Source organism: Gorilla gorilla, chromosome 1 (assembly GCF_029281585.2).
Source record: "Gorilla gorilla gorilla isolate KB3781 chromosome 1, NHGRI_mGorGor1-v2.1_pri, whole genome shotgun sequence".
Lineage (NCBI taxonomy): Eukaryota > Metazoa > Chordata > Mammalia > Primates > Hominidae > Gorilla > Gorilla gorilla.
The window spans coordinates 8,080,181-8,093,163 of NC_073224.2; positions in this window are offsets into that span (position 1 = coordinate 8,080,181).

The following is a 12,983-nucleotide window of genomic DNA, read 5'->3' on the forward strand; positions in this document are numbered from 1 at the left end:
CTGACTACAGTTGTGGCAAATGGTTACTACTATAGGGGAGTACTCATTTCTTTGAACATTTAGATAAGAAATGTGAAGTCTGGAAACTTGGAGACTGTAGGAACACTTAATACTGGAAAAAAAGATACCCATGAGAGATGGGCTGATCACACAGTGGGCTGACTGGCACTGGGCCATCCACCAGCCCAGGGGGAATACCTTTGCAGCAAGGTGCACGGTGGAAGTGTTGCTCAGCCTGGCCCATGACATTTCCCTCTTGGGCTTTTAACACAGCTCTGAGACACCCAGGACTCCATGTAAAAACAGGGTCTTTGATTTCTGAGGATCTAGGTGTTCTGCCTTCCAGCTGTGCTTGCTTTTCAAATACATAAGTATTAGGCCCTGAAAACTGCAAATGCTTTGTTGGCCGTATTCATTAATGGGCTCTGCACTGAGCTCAGTGGTCCAGCTGGAAAATGAAGACCAAATTGGAAACGACGCATTTGGAAATGGCAGTTCAGCTCCGTCTGAAATGGGGGAGGGATACAATGATTAACGGAACCCATTTCTAATAGGTACTACATTGGAAACTACCTAAAATTGGTCTCCTTATATGCTCTTGTAAATTCCTATGATTCTGTGTTAACCTTGGCATCCATTTTTAACCTCCCTTTACCTAACACACACAAATTTCTTCTTAAAAATGTTTAAATTTGGCCAGGTGCAGTGGCTCATATTTGTAATCCCAGCACTATGAGAGGCCAAGGCAGGTGGATCACTTAAGGTCAGGAATTCAAGACCAGTCTGACCAACATGGCAAAACCCCGTCTCTACTAGAAATACAAAAATTAGGCCAAGCATGGTGGCTCACGCCTGTAATCCCAGCACTTTGGGAAGCTGAGGTGGGCAGATCACAAGGTCAGGAGATCGAGACCATCCTGGCTGACACAGTGAAATCCTGTCTCTACTAAAAATACAAAAAAAAAAAAAAATTAGCTGGCTGTGGTGGCACACACCTGTAATCCCAGCTACTCGGGAGGCTGAGGCAGAAGAATTACTTGAATCCAGGAGGCAGAGGTTGCAGTGAGCCGAGATCGCGCCATTGCACTCCAACCTGGGCAACAGTGTGAGATTCTGCCTCAAAAAAAACACAAAAACAAAAACAAAAATTAGCCAGGTGTGGTGGCAGGCGCCTGTAATCCCAGCTACTTGGGAGGCTGAAGCAGGAGAATCGCTTGAACCTGGGAGGTAGAAGTTGCAGTGAGCTGAGATCACGCCAGTGCACTTCAGCCTGGGTGACAGATAAGAGTCTGTCTCACCAAAAAAAAAAAAAAAAAAAAAAAAAAAGCTTAAATTCTCTCTCTCTGCTTTGAGGTGTAGATTTGCTGCCCTATATTCTCTACAACTCAGCTATGTGGGACAGATTAACTTGTTCCATTTACAGAGCCACAGTTTTAATCCAACTGTCCTTTCATTTATTTTTATTATTATTTTTTTCTTTAGAAACAGAGTCTCAGTCTGTCACCCACACGGGAGTGCAGTGGTGCAATCACACCTCACTGCAACCTCCAACTTCTGGGCTGAAGTGACCCCGCCCACCTCAGCCTCCCAAGCAACTGGGAATGCTGGCACACACAATCACACCCAGCTATTTTTTTTTCTTTTTTTAATTTTTTGGTAGAGATGAGGTCTGGCTATTTTGCCCAGGCTGGTCTCAAACTTCAGGCCACAAGCAATCCTCCTGTCTTGGCCTCTTCAAGAGTTGATGTATTAGTCATTTTCACATAGCTGATAAAGACATACCTAAAACTGGGTAAATTATAAAGAAAAAGAGGCTTAATGGACTCACAGTTCCACATGTCTGAGGAGGCTTCACAATCATGGTGGAAGGCAAAAGGCACATCTTACATGGCAGCAGGCAACAGAGAGAAAGAGAGCCAAGTAAAAGGGGTTTCCCTTTACAAAACCATCAGATCTCATGAGACTTATTCACTACCACGAGAATGGTATGGGGGAAAACGCCCCCATGATTCAGTTATCTCCCAGCAGGTCCCTCCCACAACACGTGGGAATTATGGGAGCTACAATTCAACATCAGATTTGGGTGGGGACACAGCCAAACCATATCAGTTGGGATTACAGGTGTGAGCCACTACTCCTGGCCCCAAATGTCCTTTTAAATTAGTGAGTTTTTTCAGTCTCATGGCTAAAATTTTATTTTATTTTTGAGACAGGGTCTCACTCTGTCACCCAGGCTGGAGTGCAGTGGTGCAATCATGGCTCACTGCAGCCTCAACCTCCTGGGCTCAAGTGATCCTCCCACCTCAGCCTCCCAAGTAGCTGGGACTACAGGTGGGTGCCACCATGCCTGGCTAATTCTTAAATTTTTTTGTAGAGACAGGGTCTCACTGTGTGGCCCAAGCTGGTCTAGAACTCCTGGGCTCAAGTGATCCTCCAGCTTTGGCCTCTCAAAGTGCTGGGATTACAGGTGTGAGCCACCACACCCAGCCTCTGCTAGATGTATCAAAGTCATAAAACAGTTGTTTTGTGACATTTTGAATACTTGCTTGATTTGTCCGTGAGCTTATGTCTCTGGTGTTGAGCCTTTAGATTCTGGGGTCCAGACAGGTGGCCGTGGTGAGGCTTGGATTTAGTTTGGGGATCCACCAGGGGTAGATCTGATGAGATCTTGAGGCCAGGAGTTGAACATCAGCCAGGGCTTAGGTTTTATGGACACACAAGGCTTTGCATTGTGGACTTGCTCTGAATTCTTTCTTGCCTGAGATCTAAGAACCGTCTCTGGGAGCCTGGATTGGGACCCCTTTCCTGTAACAGATCTACCTCCTACTGGGTCCCCAAACCAGAACTATTCCTAGAGAAGGATGTCTCCTTTCCTCCTTTCCTCCTTTCCAGTCCCATAAAACTGTTGGAGGTAAGGGCTGTGCTAAAGCAAGCAGTGGTTTCTGATGGGCGGAGGCTCCCCTCACGCTTCCTGCTAGCAGATGTGAAAAGCCCTCCTTCAGAAATACGTCTATGAGTTATTTCCCAGATAAGAGCAATACACTCGGCCGAGTGCGGTGGCTCACGCCTGTAATCCCAGCACTTTGGGAGGCCGAGGCAGGCGGATCACAAGGTCAGGAGTTCGAGACCAACCTGGCCAATATGGTGAAACCCCGTCTCTACTAAAAATACAAAAATTAGCTGGGCACGGTGGTGGGTGCCTGTAGTCCCAGCTACTAGGGAGGCTGAGGCAGAAGAATCACTTGAACCTGGGAGGCGGAGATTGCAGTGAGCCGAGATCATGCCACTGTACTCCAGCCTGGGTGACAGAGCGAGACTACATCTCAAAAAAAAAAAAAAAAAAAAAAAGCAATACACTCTCACATCTAATCTCCACCAGCCTCTTTCATTAAAAAATATCTGTGGAGACCCACCATGTTGAATAAAACATGCAGAACTCATAGGGTGAAAAACAACGGTGCAAGACCTGTTGAGAAGGGGGGGATTTCTTTCCAAGTTCAGAGGGGATGGATCGGAACGTCTTTGTCCAAGAGAGGTAACTGCCTATTTATTCTCTTCTCAAATGGAGTGGTACTTAGACTGGACGCGCCCCAGAAGCTGGGCCCACAACAATCCAGAGAAACTGAACTCCGAATGCTTCAAAAAGCCCTCAGTAGGAAAGACACTGGGAATCAGCGACCTTTCTGGAAAAGAGAAAAAGGGATTCCTCTTCCAAATTCACTGGAACCTGGTGAGGAGCCGTAGTTAAAGGTCACTGAGAGCTGAGCCCCAGAAGCCACTCGCCCTCAAGCGGTGATGAACTTTCCATTTGTGAATTTGGTGCAGCAGGTCCAAGAGGTTCTCTCTGGCTTCTTCATTTAATTTCTGACACAAACAAAGCACTGGAACAACTGAGGGGTGAATACGCCAATTTCCCTTTTAAGGAGGGCCTCTAGGAAAATTATTTACTGTAAAAATTTTTAAGAGCAACTTTCCTCCCTAGAAATGGGAAGACTGCGGTTCTGGTTAGTCCCGATTTGAATGATCTGCACAGTAATGTGGAGATAAACGTTCACCCCTAGGCCTCTCCCATTCATTTATGCCGGGAATTGGGTGAGACCCCAGCTGCACCCCTGCAAGGGAGCCAGGGCCGCAGTTCTTCCTGGGCCAAAGCTGCTGAGCGGGTGATTGGGGAGCCGGCGTCCGCTGCGGCCCAGCCTGGCGGAGAGGAGCTTGCGAGACTCATCCCCACCTCCGAAATTTCTGCGCGGGTGCGCGTAGGGCGTGGCGAGATGAGCTCAGCGCCCCAGAGCCCGCCGGGCTCCAGGCCCACCTTGGAGACCCCCGCTCCAGCCGCCTGCCCCTCCTCTCCACTTCCCTGTAAGCACCAGGTGTAGGGCAGCTGCCCGCCCCGGAAAGCTGCTTGCACTTACTGGGGATGGGGAGGTGGAGGCCGGGGAGGGTAACCGTGCGAAGCCAGGGGACCCCTGGAGAGGGTTGGGGAGGAGTGGTGCTGGAGAGCATGGAGGTCTGACCCGAACATCGAGAAGGCTCTGGAATTCTAGACAGTCTTGCACCAGTCCCTGGTAGAAAGAGACCGAAACTGGGAGTGAGAACCAAGGGTTGGGGCCCAGAAATTCTTCCAGCGCTTTAGGTCCTTCCTCTTTCCTGGCCTTCGTTTCAACTCAATTAGATAATACGATACTGGATAATTTCTGAAGACTTATCAGAGTCCCCAGAATTCTCAGAATTTGCTGATAGGAGCAGTTACATGGGGGGGGGGGGGGGCGGCTTTTAAAAGAAATTATGTTAAGTAGACTGATGATGGTGTGAGACACAGGTTTTTGAAAGTGACACGAAGGATGGAAGTAAATTCTAATTCAACACACAATAAATGAGCATGCAAAGTAACTTTCTGTTTTTGTCTTTTGAGACAGGGTCTCGCTCTATTGTCCAGGCTGGAATAGAGTGGTGCGGTCTCAGCTCACTGCAACCTCTGCCTCCCAGGTTCAAGTGATTCTCATGCCTCAGCCTCCCAAGTAGCTGGGACCATATGCCACACCACCACGCCAGGATAAAATTTTTTATTATTTTTGTTTTGTAGAGACGGGGTCTCCCTATACTGTCCAGGCTGGTCTGGAACTCATGAGCTCAAGTGATCCTCCCACATAGGCCTCCCAAAATGCTGGGATTACAGGTGTGAGCCACCACGCCCGGTCCAAACATATGAATCTGGGGGGACATAACTGGAATGAATGTTTATGTCCCCCTAGATTCCTATGTTGAGATCTTAACCTCCATTGTGATGGCATTAGGAGGTGGGGCTTTGGGAGGTGATTAGGTCATGAAGATGGAACACCATAAATGGAATTAGTGCCCTTATAAAAGAGACCCCAGAGAGCTCTACCCACCCCCACCATAGAAAGATAGCCCTCTATGAACCAGGGAGGGGATCTCCACCATTTGATTATACCAGCACCTTGATTTTAGACGTCTAAGCCTCCAGAAATAAATGTTTGTTCATGTCACCCAGTCTGTGGTACAGGTTGAGTGTCCCTTATCCGAAATGCTTGGGAGCAGTGGCGTTTTGGATTTTGGATTTTTTTAAATTTTGGAATATTTACAAATACATAATGAGATATCTTGAAGATGGGAACCAAGCCTAAACATAAAATTCATTTTTCTTTCTTTAAAAAAAAAAAAAAAGCCAGTGTCTTGCTCTGTGGCCCAGCTGGAGTGCAGTGGTGGGGTCATAGCTCGCTGCAGTCTCAAACTTGGGCTCAGCCAGGTGCCACTGCACCCTTTTTTAAAATATTTATTGATACAGCCTCCCTATGTTTCCCAGACTGATCTCAAACTCCTGGCCTCAAGCAATCCTCCTGCCTTAGCCTCCCAAAGTGCTGGGATTATAGGCGTGAGCCACCACACCTGGCTCATTTATGTTTTATATACATCTTGTAGTTATAACCCAAAGCTACTTTTGTACAATATTTTAAAGAACAGGATATAACCATCACAAGGTCAAGTGTGCACTTTTCCACCTGTGGTGTCATCTTTTCTTGTCACTTGGCCAGTGAACCAGAGACCTGCACCTCTCTCCTGGCCTTGGGGCTACAGTTTGTCCTTCTCAAATTGGCTAACTGAACCCTGCTACCTGTTAAGATGCCCTTAGCCTGATAAGAACCTTTCACTAACACCTTTGTTGTCTTTTTTGTTTGTTTTCAGAGACAGGATTTTGCACTATTGCCCAGGCTAGATGCAGTGGTGTAATCATAGCTCACTGCAGCCTTGACTTCCTGAGTTTAAACAATCCTTTCAAGGCCAGACGCAGTGGCTCATGCCTGTAATCCCAGTACTTTGGGAGGCTGAGGCAGGCGAATCACTTGAGGTCAGGAGTTCGAAACCAGCCTGGCCAACCTGGTGAAATCCCATCTCTACTAAAAATACAAAAATTAGCCGGGCATGGTGAGCGCACCTGTAGTCCCAGCTACTCAGGAGGCTGAGGCAGGAGAATTGCTTGAGCTCGGGAAGCAGAGGCTGCAGTGAGCCGAGATGGTGCCACTACACTCCAGCCTGGGTGATGGAGCAAGACTCTGTCTCAAGAAAAAAAAAAAAAATCATCTGAAGTAGCTGGGAATCTAGGTGTGAGCCACCATGCCTACTTAATTATTTGTTTTTTGTAGAGATGGTGCCTATGCTGGTCTTTAACTCCTGGGCTCAAATGATCTGCCCACCTTAGCCTCCCAAAGTGCTGGGATTACAGGCGTGAGCCACCATGCCTGGCCCACTTTGTTGCTTGAAAGACCCATTATAACATGTGACAGTGTTGATGAAAAAATTATGATACTACTGATCAAAGAACAGTTAGGCAGACTTTATTCAGGTGGCCAATGGAGATAAGTATAGGGACCACCACAGCAGTGTTTTACAGTGGGGAAGAGAGATTGGGCTCAACTCTGAACACAAGTAAAGGTGGAAATTTATAGCCAAGGAGCAGGGTGGGGGTCAGCAGAAAATTACTAAGAAGAAACACCATGGGCATGGGGATTCTGGCTGAACGGACCTAACAGGACTCTTGCTGAAGGCAGGCCATGGTGATCAGACTTTACCTGGGGGACGATGGAGGACAAGGAACCTGATCAGATATCACGGTGATCAGATACCACATCACCAGAGGCATTATGGAGGATGAGGAACTCAATCAGATATCAAGGGTGATCAGTATCAGTGGTACAGGATTCTGGCTAAACTGACTTAGCAGGATTAGACAATGTACAGAGATAAACACAGAAGCCCAAAAATCAGGGCTTGAGAAGAGTTCAGGGAGCATGAGTAGAGTTTGGTCAAGAAAATCTTTGTCAATAGCAGTCCTGCTTTTTTTTTTTCTTTTTTTTTGATACAAAGTTTCCCTCTTGTTGCCCAGGCTGGAGTACAGTGGTGCAGTCTCGGCTCACTGCAACCTCCATCTCCCAGGTTCAAAGGATTCTCCTGTCTCAGCCTCCCAAGTCCCCGGGATTACAGACATCTGACACCACACCCAACTAATTTTCTGTATTTTTAGTAGAGACGGTGCTTCACCATGTTGGCCAGGCTGGTTTCCAACTCCTGACCTCAGGTGATCCACGTGCCTCCCAAAGTGCTGGGATTACAGGTGGGAGCCATGACACCCGGCCTAGTCCTGCCTTCTTCTAACAGAATAGAGCAGGAATTATCAGAGCATGTGCCTTTCTTGGGGATGCAGGCAAAAAATCATAAACTCCAGCCTGCAGAGTAAAAACCAAATTCTCTAGCATGGTGTACCGGGGGGCCTCCAGGTCTCCACTCCAGCCTGGGCGACAGAGTGAGGCTCTGTCTCAAAAAAAAAAAAAAGAGGCCCCACCTTTGTGTGTCTCCTGGATGCCCTTCCCTCTTTTCTTTTAAGCTGGTGAATCCCCAATAAGCCTGAAACAAAACCTAAAAGATGCCCCCTTGGAGCCACCCCTGGCTGATGACAGGGCAGGGAAGTCCACAGCTAATGTGGACCTGCTGATTGTCCTGCTAGTTCTTCTCCAAATGCACTGTGCCCTAGTCACCTGTAGGCTGCCCCTCCTGGCTGTAAACATCTCTGTAGGGAATGAAGCTTCTTGTTCTTGGGGTTAAGATGATACCCCAAAATGAAGACCTCAGTAGCAGCCTCAGAAGCAAATTTTCTGACCTTCTCCTGCCTTCCTGTCTCTGGCCTCTCATTTTCCCGAGGCCAACAATAGAAACTAGAATTCTTCTCCAAAGTGAAACCAGAACCCCCTTTTCCCCAAAGCCAGCCATTATACCTAAAAATATTAATCTAACTTCCCCCCACCTTCTATATAAAAACTGACCATAAATAAATAATCTGACCTACCTTTTTTGATTGTAGGTCCTAAGACCCCCCCACCACCATTCCATAGAGGGGCTGCCCCGTAGCCAGAAGACATGCTGCACAGGAAAGCCAGGAAGAATCTAAGCAGATGCCCTGCTGGGTTTCCCCACTCAGCCTGTTAGCCTTAGATCATGCCCTTTTCCCCAATCATTTCTCTGCGTTGCTATCTACACTTTGTTGAACCTCAGCATAAAAATAGACAGTTTTCCGCTGGATGCGGTGGCTCTCGCCTGTAATCCCAGCACTTTGGGAGGCTGAGGTGGGCGGATCACCAGGTCAGGAGTTCAAGACCAGCCTGACCAACATGGTGAAACCCCCATTTCTACTAAAAATACAAAAATTAGCTGGGTGTGGTGGCGTGTGCCTGTCGTCCCAGCTACTCAGGAGGCTGAGGCAGGAGAATCGCTTGAACCCAGGAGGTGGAGGTTGCAGTGAGCTGAGATTGTGCCATTGCAATCCAGCCTGGGTGACAGAGTGAGACTCCATCTCAAAAAAAAAAAAAAAAAAAAAAAAATAGACAGTTTTCCCTGTGTCTCTGGGCCTTCATTCTGAAGGCCTCTGAGTCATTTAGAACTATGAGTCATTAGAACTATGATCGAATAAATCTGTATGCCTTTTCTCCTATTCATCTGAATTTTGTCAGTTGATTTTTCAGCAGACCTTCAGAGGGCAATTCCCTTGGCTGCTACGCTGTCTTGTTGGTGGGAGGGGGGACTCACCAGGGAGGCATTTTGCTCCTCTCCCCGGGAGGTGCCGCCCACCTCGTTGCATTACTGTCAGTCTCACTTATTTCATCTTCCAATTGCACCCGTGGGGTTTCCAGGTCATCCAGAATAAGCCCCACTTGCTCACGCTTGAGTGAGGCTGCTGTCTGATTTGATACCCAGTAAATGCCAAGTTGAATTAACTCAGAGGGAAAGAAAGAAAGGCACTGAGATCTGTTGGCAATTATCTCGATATTCCATGAGACAACTCAACAAAAGGCAACCAGAATTCAAAAGAGCTGATGGATCGGAGTTGGAGGACATTGTCAATTTTGACCAGTGAGGTGTGGGAACTAAAAGGCAGGGGAAAAGCAGGTCATGGGGGTGTGTGCCTGTAATCCCAGCTACTTGGGAAAATCACGTGGGCCTAGGAGTTCAAGATTGCCTGGGCAATGTGGCAAGACCTCGTTTCAAAAAAAGAAGAAAGTGGGCCAGGCACGGTGGCTCACGCCTGTAATCCTAGCACTTTGGGAGGCTGAGGTGGACGGATCACAAGGTCAGGAGTTTGAGACCAGCCTGGCCAGCATGGTGAAACCCCATCTCTACTAAAAATACAAAAAATTAGCCGGGCGTGGTGGCAGGCACCTGTAGTCCCAGCTACTTGGGAGGCTGAGGCAGGAGAATGGCGTGAACCCGGGAGGTGGAGGTTGCAGTAAGCCTAGATTGCACCACTGCACTCCAACCTGGGCGACAGAGCTAGACTCCATCTCAAAAAAAAAAGTGTTGGTGGGTAAAGCTGAAGGTGACAAGCTTCAAGTCTCAGTGCAGGGTTTCAGATTTGTTTACAAGACATTTAATGTGAACAGTCTGGTAACAATCATTATAAAACAAGCAGAAAAGTAGGATGGCAGCAAGTTGCCTAAGACTGTCAGTCAAATCAGTGGGTGTCAGAGGAAACAAGCCTCTGTGTGTTTCCCAGGGCTGCTGTCATGATTGCCATAAACTGAGTAGCCTGAAACAACAGAGTCAGAAATCAAGGCATCTGCAGGGCCATGCTGTCTCCGAAGGCTCTGAAAATGGACCCCTCCTTGCCTCCTCCTAGACTGTGGTGAGTGACAGCCAATCCGTGGTGTTCCTGACCTGGTACACATCCCTCCAGTCTCCGTCTCTATCATCTCACATGGCCTTATAAGGACACCTGTCATTGGATGTTGGGCCTACTCTAACTCATGATGACCTTTATCCAGTATCATCTTAACTTGATTACATCTGCAAATATTCTATTTCCAAATTAAGTTCACATTTTCAGGAACCAAAAGTTAGGACATAAACCATGTTAGGGGACACAATCTTACCCATTATAAGGCCCTCCCTGCCACCCCCATTTGCACATGCAGTGAACTGGGCCTGAAGGAACGGGGATGGAAGAAGACTGGCAAAATTTAAAAAATGGTAGCTACAGAGTGCTAAGGAATTCCTGCTACAGATCATGCTATGCTGATAAGATTTAGTGGCCTGGCATGGTGGCTCACACCTGTAATTCCAAGACTTTGAGAGGCCGAGGTGAGAGGATGCCTTGAGCCCAAGAGTTCGAGACCAATCTGAGCAACATAGTGAGACCTCGCCTCTACAAAAAATTTAAAAACTTAGCAGGGCATGGTGGCACATGCGTGTAGTCCCAGCTACTTGAGAGGCTGAGGTGGGAGGATTGCTTGAGTCCAGGATGTAGAGGCTACAGTGAGCTGTGACTGTGCCGCTGTACTCCAGCCTAGGCAACAGAGATCCTGTCTCAGAGAAAATAAATAAAATAAAAGACTTAGAGAAAGTACTTGGAATGTTTGGAGATAGAGAGGAATTCAGAATACTTCATGTGGGAGCACAAATAACTGGCAGGTGGCGTCTGTAATAGGGTTCTTCAGAGAAACAGAACCAGCAGGATGCAGATTGAAACAGACAGATGAAGACGGTATTCATTATGGAAACTGGCTTGGATGATTGTAGAGACTGAGAAGCCTCATGATATGCAATCTGCAGGATGGAGAAGCAGGGAAGCTATTGGTGTAACTCTCGGTCTGAGGCTGAAGGCCTAAGAAACTGGGGGGCCACTGTCAGAGTATGAAGCTGCAAGAACCTGGAGCCCCAGTGTCTAAGGCCAGGAGAAGGTGGGTGCTCCAGCTCAAGAAGAAAAGAGAATTCCTCCTTCATCTGCCTTTTCACTCTCTCTGGGCATTCAACAGATTGGATAATGCCAGCCCACATCAGTGAGGGCAGATCTTCATTACTCAGTCTGATTCAAATGCCAGTCTCTTTGGGAAACACCCTCACAGACACACCTGGAGTTACTCTTTTACCAGCTATGTGGTCATCCCTTAGCCCAGTCAAGTTGACACCGAAAATTAATTATTACAGTGTTCAATGGCAGAAGGGCAGATTAAGATACACTAAAATGAGAAATGTCATACACTATAAAGTTTAAAAGTTTATATGCAGCTAATAGAGGAGGAAGAAGGATTGTGATGAGCAAGCACCTGCTAAGTATCTCTAACTCTGCGCTGGGTATTTAAGTGCCAGATTTTGTTCTATCCATTTGGGCCAGGTGTATCAACAGTTTATGAATGGAAAAATTAACCCATCATCTCCCACCACTTAAGCAACACACATAGCAAGGGGGCAGAAATAGAATTGCCTTGTATGTGGGTCTGACAGAGGGAAAATACCCAGGGTAGGGACAGCATGGCTTAAACTGCACCTTAGTGAGCAGGCTGGAGAGAGATGCTGAGGTCAGGAAGAAGTCTGTGCCCTGAGCTGGAATCAGGACACATATCAGGGTGGGAGATCCAGGATGAGGTCTGTGCTCTGGGCTGGAATCAGGACACATATCAGGGTGTGGGATCCAGGATGAGGTTTATGCTCTGAGCTAGAATCAGGACACACATCAGGGTGTGGGATCCAGGATGAGGTCTGTGCTATAAGGTAAAATCAGGACACATAACAGGGTGTGAGATCCAGGATGAGGCTGTGCTATAAGGTGAAATCAGGACACACAACAGGGTCTGGGATCCAGGATGAGGTCTCTGCTATGAGATGGAATCAGGACACATATCAGGGTATGGGATCTAGGATGAGGCCTGTGCTCTGAGCTGGAATCAGGACACATAACAGGGTGTGGGATCCAGGATGAGGTCTGTGCTATAAGGTGAAATCAGGACACACAACAGGGTCTGGGATCCAGGATGAGGTCTCTGCTATGAGATGGAATCAGGACACACATCAGGGTGTGGGATCCAGGGTAAGGTATGTGCTCTGAGCTGGAATCAGGACACATAACAGGGTGTGGGATTCAGGATGAGGTCTCTGCTATGAGATAGAATCAGGACACATAACAGGGTGTGGGATCCAGGATAAGGTCTGTGCTCTGAGCTGGAATCAGGACACACATCAGGGTGTGGGATCCAGGATGAGGTCTGTGCTATGCTATGAGGTGAAATCAAGATATAGGTTAGGGTTTCTAAGTGGGATTGCACAGAAAAAAATAAATCTAAGACACATTGAGGCTCCCAGACTTTTTATCAATTGGCAAATACTAGATGTGAGGAGAGAAATGTGGAGTTGTCAGAGGTGACTTGAATTTCAGAAAATGCTATGGAAAGAGTAAGGTGGCAGGAAGCTGAACAGAATTGATATTTACTTGTTTTGTTTGAGACAGGGTTTCACTCTGTTGCCCAGGCTGGAGTGCAGTGGCACAATCATAGCTCAACTCCTCGGCTCAAGTGATCTTCCTGCTTCAGCCTCCCAGGTAGCTGGAACTACAAGTATGTGCCACCTTGCCCAGCTAATTTTTAAATTTTTTGTGGAGATGGGTTCTTGCTATGTTGCCTAGGCTGGTCTCAAACTTCTGGACC